The sequence below is a fragment of the Diceros bicornis genome, chromosome 7 (assembly GCF_020826845.1).
Source record: "Diceros bicornis minor isolate mBicDic1 chromosome 7, mDicBic1.mat.cur, whole genome shotgun sequence".
Taxonomy (NCBI): Eukaryota; Metazoa; Chordata; class Mammalia; order Perissodactyla; family Rhinocerotidae; genus Diceros; species Diceros bicornis.
Window position 1 is genome coordinate 36,878,078 of NC_080746.1, and position 16,260 is coordinate 36,894,337.

Consider the following 16,260-nt stretch of genomic DNA (forward strand, 5'->3'; position numbering starts at 1 on the left):
TAACATGAGGATTATTTTAGGCTGATTGTTTTAAGAAACAAAAGACTTAGAAAGTTTTTCTTGTTACCTCTCCCTTAACTGCCTAAAAGAATTCAGATAAAAAATCCTGTCTCAGGGGCCAGCCCGGTGGCAGAGTGGTTAAGTGCATGTGCTCTGCTTCGGCGGCCCGGGGTTTGCCGGTTCAGATCCCTGGCGCGCACCGACATACCAGTTGTCAAGCCATGCTGTGGCGGTGTCCCATATAAGTAGAGGAAGATGAGCATGGATGTTAGCCCAGGGCCAATCTTCCTCAGCAAAAAGAGGAGGATTGGCATCAGATGTTAGCTCAGGGCTGATCTTCCTCAAAAAAAAAAAAAAAAAACAAATACTGTCTCCGGAAGCTAGCTATCCCCTTAGTATAACATGAACTAGATGGTAGACAGGGAGAAACCTAGGAAAGCCTGTATGTTGAGCTCTCCTCTGTGTTCTTCTGTTTGGGTGTGGCCAAACACTTGTTTTCCAAATGTTTGTTCCTTTTCCCCTACCTGTGAATTGCCGTCCTTCCCTTTGAAGTCACCGACACTCTTCCCCCACCAGCATCTTCTTATGTCTTTAGCTGAGGGTGGTATTTAAAGTTAAGGCTTTAGCCACTTTGGCAATTTACTCGGTTTTCCTGCGTGTCTCCCATGTATATATGTTATTAAACTTTTGTTTGTTTTTCTCCTGTTAATCTGTCTCATGTCAATTTAATTCTTAGACCAGCCAGAAGAATCTAGAAGGGTAGAGGAAAATTTCTTCTTCCTCTATAGTACTTACACAAAGCTAGATGGTATAGCCTAATACATACACATGTAGGCTATATGGTACTAATCTTATGGAACCACTTTTGTATATGTGGTCCATTGTTGACTGAAATGTCATTATGTAGCACATGACTACAATTTGTTATTACTGTATAAAAACACAACAGATTTTTGTATATTGATTTTGTATCCTGCAACTTTTACTAAATTCACTGATTAGTTCTAACAGTCTTTTGGTGGAGTCTTTAGGGTTTTCTATATATAATATCATGTCATCTGTATAGTGACAGTTTTACTTCTTCCTTTCAGATTTGGATGCCTTGTATTTTTTTTTTCTAATTGCTCAGGCGAGGACTTCCAATACTACGTTGAATAAAAGCTGTGAGAGTGGGAATCTTTGTCTTGTTCCTGATCTTAGAGGAAAAGCTTTCACCTTTTCACCACTGAGTATGATGCTAACTGTGGGCTTGACATATATGGTTTTTATTATGTTGAGTTATGTTTTCTCTATACCACTTTGTTGAGAGTTTTTATCATAAATGGATGTTGAATTTGTAAAATGATTTTTCTGCATCTATTGAGATGATCAAATGATTTTTATCCTTCATTTTGTTAATGTGGTACATCACATTGATTGACTTGTGGCTGTTGAAACATCCTTGTGTTCCTGGAATAAATCCCCTTTGATCATGGTGTATGAGCCTTTTAATGTATTGTTGAATTGAGTTTGCTAACATTTCGTTGAGAATTTTTCCGTCTATGGTCCATCAGAGATATTCGCCCGTAACTTTCTTTTCTTGTGGCGTCCTTGTCTGGTTTTGGTATCGGTAATTCTGGCCTCATTCAATAAGTTTGGAAGTGTTACCTCCTACTCTATTTTTTGGAAGAGTTTGAGAAGAATTGGTATTAATTCTTTAAATGTTTGGTAGAATTGACCAGTGAAGATATCTGATCCTGGACTTTTGTTTATTGAGATGTTTTTGATACTGATTCAATTTCCTCACTAGTAATTGTTGTGTTCAGATTTACTATTTCCTCATGATTTAGCTTGGAATTTATCCATTTCTTCTAGGTTGTCCAATTTGTTGGCATATAATTGCTCATAGTAGTCTCTGATGATTTGTTTCATCTCTGTGGTATCAGTTTTAATGTCTCTTCTTTCATTTCTGATTTTATTTATTTGAGTCTTCAGTCTTTTTTTCTTGGTGTATCTAGCTAAAGGTTTGTCAATTTTGCTTCTTTTTGCAAAAAAACAGCTCTTAGTTTCATTGATCTTTTCTAATGCAATTGTCTTTTTAGTCTCTATTTCATTTATTCTCACTCTGATCTTTGTTATTTTCTTCTTTCTACCCACTTTGGGCTTTGTTTGTTCTTTTTCTAGTTTCTTGAAGTGTAATGTTAAGTTGTTTGTTTTAGATTTTTCTTGTCTCTTGAGATAGGCGTGTATCACTCTTTACTTTCATCTTAGAACTGCTTTTGCTACATCTTGTACTTTTTGGTATATTGTATTTCCATTTTTTATTTGTCTCAAGATATTTTTTAATTTCTCTTTTGATCCTATCCCATTGGTTATATAGTGCCATGTTTAATCTCCACATGCATGTAACTCATTTCTAGTTTTATGCCATTGTGGTTGGAAAGGATGCTTGATATGATTTAAATATTCTTAAATTTATAAAACTCATTTTGTGGCCTAATATATGATCTATCCTGGATAATGTTCCATGTGCACTTTAGAAGAGATTTTATTCTGTTGCTTTTAGGTAGAATGTTCTGTATATGTCTGTCAAGTCCATCTGATCTAACGTGTTGTTTAAGGACAATATTTTCTTATTTATTTTCTGTCTGGATTATATATTTATTGGTGAAAGTAGTGTCTATTTCTCACTTTAAATATGTTAATATTTGCTTTTTATATTTACATGCTCCAATATTGGGTGCATAAATACTTACAAATGTTATATCCTTTTGTTGGATTGACCCCTTTCTCATTATGTAATGACCTTCTTATTATACAGTCTTTCTCTTAACATCTATTTTGTCTCATATATGTATAGCTTTCTTTTGGTTTCCATTTGCATGGAATATCTTTTTCCATCCCTTCAACTTCAGTCTGTGTGTGTCTTTACATCTGAAGTGAGTCGCTTCTGGGTAGCATATAGTTGGGTTTTGTGTTTTTATCCATTCAACCACACTATGCCTTTTTATTAGAGCATTTAGTTCATTTACATTTAAAGTTATTATTGATAGGTATGTACTTATTACCTTTTTGTTAATTATTTTATGGCTGTTCTGAAGATTCTCTGGTCCTTTCTTCTTCTCCTACTCTCTTCCTTTGTAATGAGATGATTTTTTGTAGCAGTATGCTTAGATTTCTTTCTTTTTATCTTTTGCATATCAACTATAGGTTTTTGCTTTGTGGTTACATGAGACTTACAGAAAGTAACATATTTATAATGGTCTATTTTAATTTGATAATAACAAGTTTGAATGCATTCCAAAGTTCTACATTTTTAATCCTCTCATGTTTTATGTTTTGATGTCACAATTTACATTTTTATCTTGTATATTGCTTAACAAATTATTGTAGTTATAGTTATTTTTATGACATTTGTCTTTTAATATTCATACTAGCTTTATAAGTGCTTAATTCACCACCTTTACAACATTAGTTATTCTGAATTTTATTATATATTTACCTTTACCAGTGAGATTTATACTTTCATATACTTATATATACTGTCAACTTGTTACTAATTAGTGCCCTTTTGTTTCAGCTGAAAGAAGTCCCTTGAAGGACAACTTTGCAAGGTAAAATATTCTTATTTGGTAGTTTTTTTTCTTTCAGTAGTTTGAATATATCATTCCACTCCCTTCTGGCCTGCAAAGTTTCTGCTAAAAAATCTGCTCATAGTCTTACAAGGGGTTCCTTTGTATCTTACCAGTTGTTTTTCTCTTGAGGCTTTTGAGATTCTCTTCTTGTCTTTATCTATTGACTGTTTAATTATAATGTGTCCTGGTATTGGTCTCTTTGTGTTCATCTTGTTTGGAACTATCTGGGCTTCTGGATCTGGATGTCTGTTTCCTTCTCCAGGTTAGGGAATTTTTCAGCGATTATTTCTTCAAATAAGTTTTCTGCCCCTTTTTCTCTCTCTTTTCCTTCTAGAACTCCTATAATGTGAATCTGCTTAATATTGTCCCATAGTCCCTTAATATTGATCTGCTTAATATTGTCCCATAGTCCCTTAAGCTATCTTCACTTTTTTTAATTCCATTTTTCTTTTTGCTGCTCTTATTGGGTGAGTTGCACTGCCCTGTCTTTGAGTTCATTGATCCTTTCTTCTGCTTTATCTAGTCTGCTGTTGAACCCTTCTTGTGTATATTTCAGTTCAATTACTGTATTCTTCAGTTCTATGACTTCTATTTGGTACTTTCTTATATTTTCCATCTTTGTTGAACTTTTCACTTTGTTCTTCTACTCTTCTCCTGAGCTTAGTGAGCATCTTTAAGCCATTATTTTGAACTCTTTATCAGGTAAATCACTTACCTCCATTTTATTAAGAACTTTTTCAGATGTTTTATCTTGTTCTTTTTTTTGGATCATATTTCTCCATTTCTTCATTTTCCTTGACTCTCTGTGTTGGCTTCCATGCATTATATAAAAGAGCCACCTCTCCCAGTCCTGAAGGCATGACCTCATGTAGGAGATGAACTTTGTTCTTTAATCCTGCCCCAGTTCTTGGTTGTATCTCAAACCTTTGTGATTGTCCAAGCAACCTATTTTATTTTTGGTGGCTCCTAGTAGTTGAGGTTGTACCAAGACCTGTGTCCCAAAGGAGTGGATCTCAATCAGCACCTAGATTCAGGCTGATATGAAGACAGATTCTCAGGCAGCAGCTTTAAAGTATGAGAATATGTACAGTCCTATGGGACTGCAAGTGTAATTGCCACTAGCCACCAGAAACAGGTGTATAGAGTTGTCCCTGGGTGTCAATCACAACAATTGTGGCGCTACATGAGGGTACAAGTTCTTTTCCAGAAGATACTGGCAACCTGGTTTGAGGCAGAGGGAAAATCCAAAGTTGGCACCCACGAGCCTCCATCTTTGGTGAGAACCTCAGTAGGCACCTAAATGTGTGCCAAACCAGGTCTTAAAGTTGGAGTCTTAAAAGGTCTTAAAAGGCCCTACAGGTCTTAAAATTTGGAGTACTTGATGTGGGGTTCAAACATTTTGCTCTTTAGATAGAAGCTGGGGGTTTTGAGTTCCCTCACTATTGTGGATAGTAGCACTGGGAATGGAGTATACAGCAAGATTATGTCTTAGCCTCTCCTGTCTGCTTCAACGGTTTTTTTTTTTTCTAATTTGCCCTATATATTGTAGTCACTCAGCTAGTTTTGGGGGGCAGTTTTTAGAGGAAATTTTTCCATATGTAGCTATAGATTTGATGTATCTGTGGGAGGAGGTAAGTTCAGGATCTTCCTATGTTGCCATCCTGAACTGGAACCAGGAATCATTTATTATTCCCCCAAATCTGTATCCCCCAGCCCTATGCCACCACTAATCTATTTTACTGTATATAGATTTGGCTAACTTAAATATTTGATATAAATGGAGTCATACAATATGTTATCTTTGGTGACTGGCTTCTTTCACTTAGTATAATGTTTTCAAGGCCTACCCCTGTTTTAGCATGTATCAGTAATTCATTTTTTTTAATTGCAGAATAATTTTCCATTGTTTGGATATACCATATTTAATTTATCCATTCTCCGGTTTGTGGATATTTGAATTGGTTTCACTTTTTGGCTATTATGAATATTGCTGCTTATGGACAAGTTTTTGTGTGGACATATGCTTTTAATTATCTTGAGTATATTCTTAGAAGTGGAGTTGCTGGCTCATATATTAATTATGTTTAATATTTTGATGAAATGCCAGACTTTTTACTAAAATGGCTACACCATTTTATTTTCCAACCAGCAATGTATGAGTGTTCTGATTTCTTCACATCCTCACTAACACTTGTTATCATCCATATTTTTTATTATAGCAATCCTAGTGTGCGTAAAGTGATATCTTATTGTGGTTTTGATTTGCATTTCACTAATGACTGATGCTATTGAGCATCTTTTCGTGTGCTTCTTGGCCATTCGTATATCTTCTTTAGAAAAATATTCAAATATTGTGCCCATTTTAGAAATTGGGCTATTTCTCTTTATTGTTGAGTTATAAGAGTTCTTTATGTATTCTTGACTCTAATCCCTTATCAGATGTATGATTTGAAAATAGTTTCTCCCCTCCTGTGGACTCTTTTTACTTTCCTGATAGTGTCTTTTGAAACATAAAGGTGTTTAAATTTTGATGAAGTTCTATTTATTTTTTCTCTGTAGCTTATAATTTTGGTGTCATACCTAAGAAAACAGTGCCTAATCCAAGGTCACAGATATTTTTAACTATGTTTTCTTCTAATATTTTACAGTTTTAGCTCTTACATTTAGGTTTCTGCTTCATTTTCAGCCAGTCTTTCTATGTAATATAAGTTAGGGGTCCAACTTCATTCTTTTGCATGTGAACATCCAGTTATTTTAGCACCTTTTGTCCAAAAGACAGTACAAAAATCAAGTGACCATAAATGTAAGGCTCTATTTCTCGACCCTCAATTCTATTTCATTGATCTATGTGTCTATCTTTATGCCAATACCACACTGTTTTGATTACTGAAGGTTTATATTAAGCTTTGAAATTAAGAAGTGATTCTTCCTCCAACTGATTCTTCTTTTTCAGGATTATTTTGGCTGTTTGTTCCCTTTAACTTCTATATGAATTTTGGGGATCAATTTCCACAAAAAACAACATCTGTAACTATGATAAGATTTTATTGAATCTATAGATTAATCTGGGGAGATTGACATCTTATCAATATTAAATCTTCCAATCCTTGACCGTGGGATGTCTTTCAATTTATGCAAATCTTTTAAAAATTTCTTTCAGTGGTATTTTGTAGTTTTCAATATACAGATATGGCACAACTTTCTTAAATTTATTCCTAAGTATTTTTATCTTTTTGATACTATTGTAAATGTAATTATTTTCTTAATTTTATTTTTATATTGTTCATTGTTAGCGTGTGCATATGCAACTGATTTTTGTATATCAAATTTATATTCTGCAACCTTGCTGCACTCATTCATTAGTTATAGTAGTGTTTTAGCGAATTCCTTAGAATTTTCTCTATATAGGATTATGTTACCTGCAAATAGAGGTGGTTTTTTATGTTTCTTTCTAATATGAATGCCTTTATTTCTTTTTATTGCCCAATTGTCTTGGCTAGAACCTCAAGGATAATGATAAATAGAAGAGGTAGATCAGATATCCACGCCTTGTTCCTGATCTTGCAGGGAAGTTTTCATTTTTCACCACTAAGTATAATGTTCTGAGTTTTTTGCACATGCCCTCTATCTGGTTATAGACATTTCCTTCAATTCCTAGTATGTTGAGAATTTTAATATGAAAGGGTGTTAGCACTCCCAAATGCTTTTTCTTCATCTATTGAAATGATTATATAATGTTTGTCCCTTATTTTATTACATAGTGTATTATATTGATTGATGTTTGTATATTAAACTAATTTTGGATTCCTTGGCTAAGGGCCACTTGGTCACAGTGTATAATCAAATTTTATGTGTTGATCAATTAAGTTCAATAGTTTTTGGTTAAGCTTTGTGTGTGTGTGTCTATACTCGTAAGGGATACTGGTCTGATGTGTCTTTTCTAGTGATATCTTTTTCTGACTCTGGTATAAGGGTAAGGTGGCCTCATGGAATGAGTTAGGAAGAATTTCCACTATCTACTATTTTTGGAAGTGTTTGTGAAGAGTTTTTACTAATTCTCTTTTAAATGTTTGGTAAAATTCATGTTGAAGCCATCTGGTTGTGGGCTTTATGGAACTATGTTTCCCTTTATGGAACTTTTTCTGATTACTAATTCAATCCATTTACTTGTTATAGCTCTATTCATATATTCTTGCTCTTCTTGTGTCAGTTTGATATTCTGTGTCTTTTTAGGTATTTGTCTCTTTCATCTAGGTTAACCAATTTGATGGTATGCAATTGTTCATTAGACTCCCTTATAATTCTTTTATTTCTGTAAGGTCAGTATTGATGACCCCTCTTCAGTCCTGGTGTTAGTACTTTGAGTCTTCTCTCTTTTTATTTTGGTCAGTCCAGCTATAGTTTTGTCAATTTTGTTGATCCTTTCAAAGGACAATCTTTTGCTTTTGTTGATATTCTCTATTTCATTTTATTGTGATTTAATCTTTACTAATTTCTTGCCTTCTGTTTTCTTTGGGTTGAATTTCTACTTCTTTTTCTAGTGTATTAAGGTGATAGTTATATTATTAGTTTGATATTTTTTTCTTTTTTAATATATAGGCTTTTATAGCTGTAAATGTCATTCTAAGCACTGCTTTAGCCACATACCATTAGTTCTGTCATGTTGTGTTTTTGTTTTCATTCATTTCAATGTATTTTCTAATTTTCCTTCTGATTTCCTATTTGATCAATTGGTCATTTAGAAGTATGTTGGTTAGTTTCCACAGATGTATGAATTTCCCAAATTTCCTTCTCTTCTTGATTTGTAATTTCATGTCCTTGTGTTTGGGATATGTACTTTGCATGATTTCAATTATTTCTTATTGATTTAGGCTTGTCTTTTGGCCTAACATGTACTCTATCCTAAAGAATGTTTTATGTGGACGTAAGAAGAATATGTATTCTCTTGTTTTGGGTGGTGTATTCTATAGATGCCTGTTAGGTCTAGTCGATTTATAGTGTTGTTCATGTTCTCAATTTCTTTGTTTATCTTCTTCCTTGTTGTTATATCCATTTTAAAAGTGAATTATTGAAGTTTGCAACTCTTAGGTGGAATTGTCTATTTCTCTCTTTAATTCCTTTTTGGATTCATGTATTTTGGGGCTTTCTTTTTATGTACCTATATGTTTATAATTTTATGTCTTTCTGATTGACTGATACACTTTTAATTATAAAATATCCATTTTTGACTCATAATAAGTTTTGTCTTAAGCTGATTTTTTCTCATATTAGTACAGACGTTTTATTTTCTTTTGTTATTTGTGCTTTTGAGTCTAATGTATGACTCTTGTAGACAACATAGCTGGATAATGTTTTCTTTTTTTCATCCAATCTGCAATATTTGATTTTTATTGATGCGTTTAAATCATTTATATTGAATGTATTACTGATTAGGTAGGTTTTATGTGTTCCATTTGCTAATTGTTTTCTATACATTTTATGCCTTTTTAAATTTCTCTATTTTTCCATTAATGTCTTTTTTTGTCTTAGATATTTTCTAGTATCACATTTTAATTTGATTGATGTTTTGCTATATTTTTGAGTTATCTTCTTAGTTGTTGCTCTAGGAATTATAATTAATAGCTTAACTTCAAACTATTTAATTGAGGTTAATACCAAGTTAATTTGAATAATACACAAAAATTTTGCCCCGTTATAGCTCTGTTCCCTTCCCCTTTATTGTAATTTGATTGTGATAAAAATTACATTTTCATACATTATAGGCCAACCAACAGTTTGTTTTTTTAATGCAATTGTCTTTTAAATCAGATAAGAGAAAAAGTTACAACAAAGATACATTTATACTTTCTTTTATATTTACCTATGTAGTTATTTTTAGCATACTCTGTACTTCATTTCAGTCTGATGGACTTTTTAAAATATTTCTTGTAGGTCAGGCCTGTTATTGACAAATTCTCTCATTTTTTGTTTCTTTTGGTTCTATTTCATTTCTTTCTGAGGAATATTTTTGTCTCATATAGACTTCTTTGTTGGCAGTCTTACTTTCAGCATTTTGAATATGCCATCCCACTGCCTTTGACCTCCATAGTTCCTAACAAGAAGTTAGTTGTTAGTCTATTGAAGACACCCTGTACATGATGAATCACTTCTCTCTAGCTTCTTTCAAGATTCTATCTTTGTCTTCTCTTTTCAACAGTTTGACTATAATGTATCTAAATGTGTATTTCTTTAAGTTTATCCTACTTGGAGTTGGTTGAGCTTTTTTTGATGTGAAAATGTTTTTTTTAATCAAATTTTGGAGTTTGGGGCCATTATTTCTTCAACAATTCCTATGCCTCTTATTTTCTTTCTCTCTTCTCATTCTGGGATTCCCACTGTATGGTTGTTGATATGATTGAAGGTGATTGATGGGTCTCAGAGGTTTGGTTCATTTTTGTGTGTGTGTGTGTGTGAGGAAGATTAGCCCTGAGCTGACATCCGTTGCCAATATTCCTCTTTTTGCTGAGGAAGACTGGCCCTGGGCTAACATCCATGCCCATCTTCCTCTATTTTATATGGGATGCCACCACAGCATGGCTTGACAAGTGGTGCATCAGTCCATGTCTGGGGTCAAAACTTGTGAACCCCAGGCTGCCAAAGTGGAGTGCGCGAACCTAACCACTATGCCACCTGGCCAGTCCCTTGGTTCATTTTTGTTTATTCTTTTCCTGTTCCTCAGAGGAAGTAATCTGAATTGTCCTATCAAGTTTACTGATTCTTTCTTCTTTCAGTTCTAATCAACTGTTGAGCTCCTCTAGTGAATATTTTATTTCAGTTATTTTACTTTTCAACTCCAGAAATTCTATTTGTTTCTTTTTTATAATATCTATCTCTTTTATTCTCTATGTCATGAGACATCATCTCAAACTTCCCATAGTTATTCAGACATGCTTCATTTAGTTCTTCGCATATATTTATAATAGCTGGTTTTAAGTAAATTACTAGAAATTTGAAGATCTTCCTTCCTCAGGATCAGTTTCTATTGACTGCCTTTTTTCTTGTGTATGTGTCATACTTTCCTTTTTCTTTGTGTGTGTGTATCCCTCTCTCTCTCTTTTTTTTTTAAATTGGACAGTTTAAAAAATATAATGTGGAACTCTGTAAATCAAACCAACCACCCTGGAGTCTGTTATTATTGCTGGTTATCATTTGCTTATTTGTCTAATGACTTGCCTGGGATAATTCTCTAAAGTCTGTAATCTTTTTCATGTGCAGTCATTGAAGTGTCTTCCATTAGCTTAATGATAAACTAATGATAGGACAGAGATTTCCTTAAATGTCTTGAAACAATAAGTCTCCCAGCCTTTCTAAAGTGCTCTGTGTGTGTGTTTTGGGTCATGACTTCAATGCTTCCCCAGGCAGTTTACAACTCTGCCTTAATCTTACCTTTCTGGTTGTGCAGAGCCTCAAGTCATCCAGATATGAAAGATTAGAATATTTCCTGTGTGTGTGCAAAGTCCTGAACATATATGTGGCCTTCTCTATTCCCAGATATATGTAGGAAGTTTGCAAAGCCCCATTCAGTATCTCATTACCCAGTTTTTCCTTTAATTATTTTTGTTAGCCCTAGCTATAGGTATCAGCAATGTTAAACAAATGCCACTAATTGTTTTCTAAATATGCCCATAGGGTTAGGGCTATTCCACAGAGAGAGCTCTGAGTCAGATCAAATAAAGACAAGCTTATGTCATTTCGTACCCTGTAGGATGGCTAAAATAAGACAAATGATAACAAATGTTGATAAGGATTTGAAGATATTGGAACCTTCATACCATATGTAGATTAGTGATTGCCTGGGGCTGGCAGGGGAGTGGTGGAATGGGGAGTAACTGCTAATGAGTGCAGGTTCTTTTGGGTGTGATGAAAATATCTTAAAATTAGTGGCAATGGTTGCATAACTAAGTGAATATATTAAAAAATTGATTATACAATTTAAAGAAGTGAATTTTATGGTATATGAATTACATTTCAATAAAACTGTCCAATAAAAAGGTTTCAGGGGAAAAAAACACAAATAAATAAAGACAATCTTAGAGAATGGACTTTTCCAGAGTCTGTCACATCAGTCATATAGTGACAATCCTCTGGGGATAGGGCTTTTGGATGGAGCTTCAAACCAATTCTAACCTCTCAAGTGACTGCTAGAAGGCTGGTTTTTGTAGCTGCCATAATGAGATGACTGTAGGTTTTCACAGTTACCACTGAGCTAGGGAGAAGGGGATGGGAATAGGGTAAGTTAAAATGCCACAAAGCTCAATGTTCTTACCATAATCCAGCCTTTTTTCTTGAATAAACTCTTCAGATTGTTGTAAATCTTTGGGTAAATTCCAGAGTTCTGGAAAATGTTGATTTTGACAATTTTTGTTCCTGTTCTCATTGTGTTCGTGAAGGAGAGGATTTTCAGAAGTCCTCACTCTCCCAATCTGGAAGTGCTTTTTCTATAATGTAATCCTAAATATGCAAATAAAACATAACCATTTGTTATATGTGATTTGGATAATAACATCTCTCACTACAGGCATTCACACATAGAAATCACAAAGTTATATGAATATCCTCAGTAGTTTAGATATTATTCTTTTAAATAAAACACTTTGATTGAGGCAAACAAAATGCCAAATTTCCTGAACAATTTACGTCCTCACTATAATTACCCAAAATAAATGAAAGATGAAAGGTTTTTCATTTAGCATCACCTGGATATCCTTGAAATGGTGTGCTTTCCCTATAAGAATGACACAATTCGATCTGAATCCCAGGCTTCTCACAATCAAATCCAAACAAAGTCTTCCTGAAACAAACCCTTTGTAGTCATATTTTAAGTAGAATCTTTAGATACAGTCACTGAAAAACCCAAACATTATTGTCCTCCCCCAATACTCCAAAATGTCCCAGAACTAATAAATTAATATCTACTGTTTTGTGAGCGCATACTTTGTGCCAGGCACAGTTCTAAATTCTTCTTACATACAATAATTTAATGCATTAACTGTGGAATAATTACTCAGGGATGTTAAGTAACTTGGCAGAAATTTCAGAGCTATTGAGGGTTAGTGCCAAGATTTAAACCTATAACTCTGTGATTGAAAGCCAGTGCTATTAACCTCTATGATACTATGCATGCACATAGAATAGGCTCCCACAAGATCATACTTAGTGAAGAGCATTATTATCACATCCATTTTCCAGAGCAAAATTATCATCACTACTCTGAAGTGAATGAGATAACGTAAATGGGTGGCAAGTCTACAGGAGACAAAGTCCCAGGGGATGACTGAAACTCATAAGGGTAAGTAGCTCCAGGTAGATCATGCTCTGGAGTCTGCAGTAACAGTCATCCACATTAGAAATATATCCAGGGGGAGAAATCTTAAGTTGGAAGGACATTGGTGTACTTTACATATAAGTGCCTGATCAGGACGTTACTTTCTCAGCTACATATATTGTATGTAACATAATTGGTAGTTGTATTCCTAATAAAAGTAGGCTTGGAAAATGCCAGCAGCATGAGATTTATATTCTTTCCTGATTATATTACATCCACAGGAACCCCACAACCAATGTCAAGGGAAAACCCAAGTTTATCAACAAATGTTTAAGGTGAATACTTTCTTCTGTGTTCTGTGTCCCCCATGCAGGCAAACCATAGGGGAGCAATTAAAGCTATACTTGAAAAAGAACGGCATGTTTTTCACACACTGCTGGGAGTTGAAGTTTCCCACAAGCTGTGTTTCAAGGGAATACAAACTGTCTGAATGAGAAGTCCTTAGGACATGTTCTCCACATAGTCGTTCCTGCATTTTGCATTATTTGCATCACATTTGCTCGTCTGGGACAACCTCTCTCCAAAGCCTCTGAATCATAAATGTGCTACATGATTTTCTAAAACACGCTGCAATGTGATTCACACACCCAAGGGCAAGATTGGGTGTTAAATCAATGTCAGGCTTTGTGTTTTTTCATCAGGTTTGATTCTGCGATAGGACTATTTAGCTTGAAGATATTTTTGTACTTTGAAGAGTAACTTTGAAACTCTGACAACTAAAGGAGGTCAAGGAGGGAAGTATTACAGATTGTACTTGTGTGTGAACATATTGTGTGTGTCTGTGTATAGAGTGAAGAAAAGAAAGTAAGAGAATTTGTGTTAATAATAGCTTCCTTCCATTGATTGTCTATTACATTACAGGCACTCATGTTATAACATGTATAATATTTTTAATGAATAAAGGAATGAATGATGTAACTAGACTATAAACTCCATCAATACATGATCTTGTCTCTCTCATTTGTTCTCATATCTCTAGCACATAACACAATGCCTAGAGCATAATATGAACTCAATCAATATTTTTAATGAATAAAATAATTAACAAATAATTTAAAATTTATCTTTATAATAGCCATGAGGCAAATATTCCCACTTTATAGATCAGTTAATGGAGTCTCTTTTGCTGTTAAGAAATTTTCTGTTAACTGCTCATACTCCTACTAGAGGCAGATCTATTACTAAATGAGGTCTCATCTATTAAATGAAATAGTGAGCACCCAATCTATTTTGCAGGAAGTTAATGTTTGACCTTAAATTAATTATCTTTCAAAGCTGAAAGACGGTTTCTGGAACTTATACCCCATAAACTTGTATACCCCTGACTCTTCAGTTCCATCAGATGATACCCTTTGGGGTCTCGGGTAGTACCTATTCCAGATTAGGTAACCCATGAAGGGAATAATTTCAAAATATTTTCACACTCTTACCATTACTAACATTCTGTCTCACAGGAGATATCTTAAGCTTTTATGTTAGAGTCCCACCTGTACACAAGGTCCAACTCAGAGTACACTTCATATAACCTTTCCTGACCATTCAATTCTGAGTGCTATTTCTTTTCTATCAGTGCCTATAACATTAGTGTGTCTATATACACACACATACACATAATCTACAATTTTGATCAATTAATCAAATATATCCTTTTTAACTTTTTCTGTATTAAGAATTTTGCCTTCTGTGATAGTTAGTTAATTTTTCTTTCCATTTTATTTTTGTGATGGTTAATTTTATGCATCAACTGGGCTAAGCCACAGTACCCAGATATTTGGTCAAACCTTATTCCAGATGTTCCCGTCAAGGTATTTTTAGATGATATTAACATTTAAATCAGTAGACTTTGAATAAAGCATATTATGCTCCATCACGTGGATGGGGTTCACCCAATCAGTTGAAGGCCTTAACAGAAAAACGACTGACCTCACTGGAAGAAGGAATTCTGCCAGCCGACGGCCTTCAGACTTGCACTGCAACTCTTCCCTGGGTCTCCAGCCTCCACAATCCCATGAAACAATTCCTTAAAATAAATCTCTCTCTCATACCCTACTGGTTCTGTTTCTCTGGAGAACCCTGATTAATACACCTCCTTAACTAAAATTTTGTGATTTTTATAGAAAAGTCTTGAGTATCACATTTTTATATTTCTCCGGGACCCTTCCTTTCTTTCATCCTTCTTCCTCAAACATTTACAAAACATACACTATGGACTCCCAGATAAAGGGCATCAGCACAGAGCTATGCATATATACTCACTTAGTACATATATTTACTGAGTGAACATTATTTCATTCCATCAATATACCTAACAACTGCTTTAGTTACTGAATTGCTGGTTACAAGCCTGAAACTTACATATTTAAGGTGTCTAATTTAGGAGCAGGGAGTAACTTTGGTACTAGGAGAATATAATTCAACAGGTAGAAACGAACATTGTATTCTTTCCTATCAATTAAAGTGATATTATTATGCCATTATTAAATATACACAAATGATTCAAAATCATTTCCATTTATATTGGAATAAATTTCAGCCCTGATTGCTATCTTGATTGAGAAAAAATTTCTATTATACAAGCACTGTTGGTGTTCTTAAGAAGTCTGTTAATGAAAAGATGAAATTAGATAGTGGTGGTGTACTAGAATATAAAGAAAAGAAATGAATGCAAAATCTAGCCCTTATGTTTATTTCAAAGAAAGCATCTTCCAATCATAAATTCAAACATGAAAATTCACAAGGTCTGATAAATTAGAAACAAATTGCATTGTCATTGAGGTAATAGGCAGTCTAAATTATACCTCTGAGTCTGAAAAATATGAGAGATATACAAACATAAAGCAAAAAAGAAAATTATTTGGTGTCAAATAAAGTATAAGTACTAAATACCAATTACTGTTGTAACAGTCACTCCTTAAAGCTTTTCCATGACAATTAGATATCTCAGAAATCTTAATGACTGCAGTTTAAAAGCAAGGAGCCTTCAAGCAACTGTATGTCATCACTCTGGCTATATCCTTTATTTTATGATATGATATAAAAGAACTCTTCCTGTCAGGAACAACATATGTCTTAAAGTTAGAGAAAAGGTTACTTTTTCAACTGATCTTATGGTATACAAATACAGCAAGTGGATTTTATCAACCCTCAAATGCCAAATTCTCCATAAGCACAGATAGAGCTTGTGCCTAGTGGCATGCTGGTAAATATTTAACAACTGGCTCTCAAAACAAAACAAGTCCTAATTTGTAGTATCTCAATTTCCTTGGTGAAATGCTCCATCAT

General features: G+C 34.0%; 1 long non-coding RNA gene across 1 annotated transcript in view; it reads left to right on the forward strand.

Annotated features, from left to right (window-relative positions):
- Window positions 1–16,260, forward strand: part of LOC131408513 (uncharacterized) — a 213,314-nt gene that overhangs the window by 66,708 nt on the left and 130,346 nt on the right. Inside the window, exon 3 of the long non-coding RNA XR_009220778.1 lies at window positions 3,560–3,593. This is a non-coding gene — a long non-coding RNA (uncharacterized LOC131408513). The remainder of the gene's footprint in view (window positions 1–3,559; window positions 3,594–16,260) is intronic.